This window comes from Stenella coeruleoalba, assembly GCF_951394435.1.
Source record: "Stenella coeruleoalba genome assembly, chromosome: 2".
In the NCBI taxonomy this organism is placed as follows: domain Eukaryota; kingdom Metazoa; phylum Chordata; class Mammalia; order Artiodactyla; family Delphinidae; genus Stenella; species Stenella coeruleoalba.
Genome location: NC_137147.1, coordinates 63,298,963 through 63,304,304, shown reverse-complemented (window position 1 = coordinate 63,304,304; position 5,342 = coordinate 63,298,963).

Here is a 5,342-nt window from a genome sequence, read left to right as displayed (position 1 = left end):
TGCTTTTGCTGTCAATCTTCCTTTCTCTCTCTTTCTCCCGCCCCACCCCCTTTCTATCTATCTATCTATCTATCATCTAATCTATCTATCTATCCATCTATCTATCTATCTACCTATCATCTATCATCTATCTATATCCATCAGATGTAGCAGAAGAATGGGTGCGGGCGTTTTCCCACCCTTGTACAGAGTGTGAGCGATCTTTGCTCTTTCGGCGGGAACTCAACCCCTCCAGCGGCTACCAGGAATAGGTGCGAAGGCATATGAAAGCTGAGGTTTCCAGGGGGCCACACCACCCTCCTCCCCCTCAGACTGACAGGACACCTGAAAGGTTCTCATAGGCACTGTCAAGGCCCACTGAGAGCCCTGCTGCGTTTTGCTCCTGCCGGTGTCGGCTTCCGCGCAGGTACACAACTGTCAGTGTCTTGGAGGGTGGCAGAATGTGGCTTGGAAGATCTCGGGTGGCAGTTCTGCCCCACAAATAGATTAAGACGGTTGGGAAGGTTCTCTGTCTCCCTGGGTCTGTACCTGTAGAGACCATGGGAAAGACAGGGAAGGAGGGAGAGAGAGGTTGGGAGATTGAAAGACTGTGACTGGGAGAGACAGAGACAGTGACCTTCCTTTGGGGGGCAGAGCTGGGGACTGAGCCCGGGAGTGAGAGGGGGTTTCCAGGAAGGGTGCCGTAGTTGTCCCTGACCGTGTGATGGCCTGTGTGCTTGTCGGCCTCCAGGGCTTTGGGTGGGCAGCTCCTGCGTGCCCACCTGTTTGGCAGGGATGTGCGCGTGTCGAGCAGAGCGGGGGCGGTGGGTGAATAAAAGTGGAGAGGGCGCGGACCGCGGTGGGGCCGGCGGGGCTGCGCGCTAAGGCGGGAGCAACCGGGCTGCGGGCGGGCGTGTGGCCTGCGGGCGGGAGGAAGGCGCAGGCGTGTTCCCTGGCCACCGCCCCCACGTGGCTGTGCGGGCGGCCCCCAAAGGCTTTCCCGCCTCTGGCCGGGGAGAGAGGATGCTGCGCGGCCTCAGGGCCTTGGGCGGGGCTTGGTCCCGGGGGTGGGGGGGGCGGTGCCCTTCACGAGGGCGCAAAAGCGACGGGCACCTCCTTCGAGCCGGAATCGAACCAGCGACCTAAGGATGTCCACACGTGTCGGCTCTACAGTCCTCCGCTCTACCAGCTGAGCTATCGAAGGGTGCGCGCCGCCAGGCCCGGGCCCTTAACTCTTTCTGGAAATGCCGGAGCACGGCACTGGGACGCCCGAGGTGAGACAGACCCAGGGCTGTTTGGAGATGAGTTCGAACAGGCGAGGGCAAAAATGGGCTGAAACTTTCTTTTGCTGAAAGCAAGGCGAGACCGGACCCGAGCCCCGACCCACCCCTTCAACTGCGGGGCGCCGCGCGCCGCGAGCTCCCGCCTTCCCGGGTTCCCCCTCCAGGTCTCGATTCGTCGCCGCGCGCCCACGCTCCCCCGCCACGAGACACTCGTTCCGGTGTCCCCCACGGGGAAGAAAGAACAGGGCGCTGGGAGGGTCGCGCTGGGGGCGTGGCGTATGTAGATGAGGAGGGGCGCAGAGGCTGCTGGTCCCACTCCGCCTGGGCCTCCGCGTCCTGCGTGTGGACACGCAGAGGCTGCCTGTTGTTCCCCGGGTGGGCGAAGCCGGGGCGAGGGGCGTGCAGCGGCGCAGGGCGCGGACGCGGCGTGAGCGAAGTGACCGTGCGTGCAGAGTGGAGCAGGCTCTTAGGTACAGGCCGAGGAGGGATTGGAGGGAATGCCGGTAGCGGAGGTGTTTACACAGGGCCCGGAGTTCTTTAGTTAGCTGTGCGTAATTTTTCGGGATGAAAATTCTTACGTTGTTCTCGGGCTGTTTTGACAGCTGCAGTTTTTCCAAATGTGAGAAAATTGAGTGCGTCGTTCCTGTTAGCCAGGACAAACGTTAAAGCTTTTTTCTGGTTTATGCTGTGTCTTTAAAACAAGTACATGTTTTTATGTATTGGGGCCTTGTACTACTGTGTTTTATCAATGCTGAGTCATTCGTGGCTGGAGGGGGAGAAGCTTTTTAACTATACTAATTTGTTTATCGTTTTTACAGTTTAAAATTGTAGGCCGGACTCGCCATGCCGACTGTCAGCCTAAAGCTGGATCTGCTCTTCCGAGCCCTGGGCCGGACCTACACTGCGGGAGAATTTGGTGAACTATGTTCTTGGGCTGCCAAGAAGTTTATTCAGGTTGTTCCATAACATCTTTACTTTGGTATTAAAGTAATGGAGGTCTGCTAATAATCACCAATATTGTTCGACTTACAAACCATGTCTGTATACTGAGAGTACATAGTGGAATTGACTGGAATAATGTAACTGTAAGAATCACTATCTTTTCAGTTGAGCTCATGTCCAATGTCGGTTATTCTAGAAAACTTAAGTGTCAAGTTCTTGTATAAATTACAGTCTGGGGCCCTCCTCCTGATTTTTTCTTCACTGACGTGTTCTGGGAGAATTTTTTTTTTTTTTTTTTTTTTTTTGCGGTACGCGGGCCTCTCACTGTTGTGGCCTCTCCCGTTGCGGAGCAACAGGCTCCGGACGCGCAGGCTCAGCGGCCATGGCTCACGGGCCCAGCCGCTCCGCGGCATGTGGGATCTTCCCGGACCAGGGCACGAATCCGCGTCCCCTGCATCGTAAGGCGGACTCTCAACCACTGCGCCACCAGGGAAGCCCAAGACTAGATTCTCATATGCATACCCATTGGTGAGGGGCCGGGGGTAGGGGGGGAGAGGGGTGGAGAAATTAACCATTTAAGAGCAAGACATGTCTGCAACAGATCTGGTTTCCTATATTTTTTTACCCTCAATGCTAATAGTGATCCTGACAGGATTTTAGAACCTATATTACCCATGCTTACTCAATACGTTGATACTGAAGAGGGTGGTTCCTCCAGCTAGTATTGGAAAAGAGCAGAGAGCTATAAGGGAGACTTTTAAAAATAACTCAGGGTCTCTTAAGTGACTGTTGTGTGGCCACAAGACTTTTAGCTGATTCAGTCCAATCAGCAACTGCCAGACCAATCCTGTCCTTATTGCCAGACTCTTGAGGAGAATAACATCTCCTGCCAACCCAGCGAATCCTCTTCACAAAGGTAGAAAGAAAAGAAGTCAACATTTTTATTGAAAAGCCACTAAACCAGACTGTAATGTGCATCACAAGAAACCCACCAAAGAGATTGCAAAGACAGTATATAATTCAGCTTGGGCTGCCATAACAAAATACCACAGACTGGGGTGAGGCTTAAATAATGGAAATGTTTCTCAGTTCCAGGAGCTGTAAATCCAAGACCAAGATATTGGCAGCTTTGCTTTCTCCAGAGTCTTCCCCTTGTCTTGCAGCCATCCCTGACGTCTCTAATGAAGGACACCAGTCATATTGAATTACAGCCCCACCTTTATGACCTCATTTAAACTTAATTACCTCCTTAAAGGCCCTGTCTCCAAATACACTCAGATGGGGGCTAGGGCCTCAACATATGAACTTGGGGTGGGGGGACACAATTCATCCCATAAGTATGTTCCCTGTTATATAAGCAGGCAGATACAACTTATTACATAGATGTTCTCAAGAACTTGTCCTCAATAGGAGGACTTGACAACACCATTTGCTACACATAGTTCATCCTAAATTCAACTGGTAATTGTAGTGGCCATCTGTGTGCCTTTATCCAAAGAGAAGTAAAACTCGTATCTCCATGACAAGCAAGTGGTTACGACCTGGAGCCAGCCACCTAAGCTAAACTCCCAGAGGTAGAGGGAGATGTAGCACTACCTTCCTTAATGTTCACATTTCAAAAAGATGGTTTCAAGGCCCTCCAGACATTCTCAGGTTGTAAAACTGGCAAAGGATACATTTAACTGTTAATAACATTTACATATATATCTCAAACGGAGAGAACCAGTATTAGCAAATTTTCTAAGAATGAGGGAGAAATATCTTTCCCTTTTGGTACCAAGGGGAAATTCTTTTTTTCCTTCCCATTTCGTATTCACTCTCACATCACACTTGTTCCAGTGCCGGTGAGGTCAGGGGAGGTCTGAACATAAGGGACTTCGGATGGTGAAACGGCAACATTATCACTCGAGGAAAGGTCCACCTCATAAAATACAACCACAGTCTCCTGTTTCTTCCTGGGCACATGTTAAGCAATCTGGGGACTTTCTCCATACAGCATTCAAGAACGGTCTTACCAAACAGCCAGAGTGTTGCCTAGTTTCCCAAACGTATCAAAAAAATGCATAAGTCCCTATTTCTGGGAGGGAGTCATAAATACGCGTGCACCGTCCCGTCACCCTATGCTTACATCTACATCAAGTAGGGTGATCCTGTTACAGCGCAAAAAGCCTAGACTGCCTGCTGCTGGTATATTAGACACTCTCGCTACCCTCAAACACCCAGGTCAAGCAGCTGGCAGATAGATCCGACAAAACCGACCACTCCTAAGAGTCCCACCCAACAGATCTTTCGAAGCCTCACAACCAGTACACCTGCGACCTCTTATCAGCGCCGCCAATTCTTGCTCCGCACAAACGACATTCTCGCTTCTTCTACCACACTACTTACGCTCACCTACAGCCCTGTCTTAATCGTACAACGTAAAGCCACCGAACTATCTCTTTGGTGAAACACTTTTCAAAAAACAAAAACAGACTTACTGCACAACCGCCGAGCTCAACGTAACCCGGCTGAAATAAAAAGCGCGCGGAAAACACAGAAAAAAGTATTACAACTATAAGTTAAGCTTTGAAATTTTCGATATGCCACAAAACGGGAAACACTGTCAATTCAACAACAGCTTTACACGAAAAACAAAATCTTCGGAGTAATACCGGTATCTCCTTTCAGACAAAACTGAAGGTTTTTCTTTCCTCGTCCCACAACTACGAGCTCACCCCACTTTGCACGCACGGTCACTTCGCTCACGCCGCGTCCGCGCCCTGCGCCGCTGCACGCCCCTCGCCCCGGCTTCGCCCACCCGGGGAACAACAGGCAGCCTCTGCGTGTCCACACGCAGGACGCGGAGGCCCAGGCGGAGTGGGACCAGCAGCCTCTGCGCCCCTCCTCATCTACATACGCCACGCCCCCAGCGCGACCCTCCCAGCGCCCTGTTCTTTCTTCCCCGTGGGGGACACCGGAACGAGTGTCTCGTGGCGGGGGAGCGTGGGCGCGCGGCGACGAATCGAGACCTGGAGGGGGAACCCGGGAAGGCGGGAGCTCGCGGCGCGCGGCGCCTCGCAGTTGAAGGGGTGGGTCGGGGCTCGGGTCCGGTCTCGCCTTGCTTTCAGCAAAAGAAAGTTTCAGCCCATTTTTGCC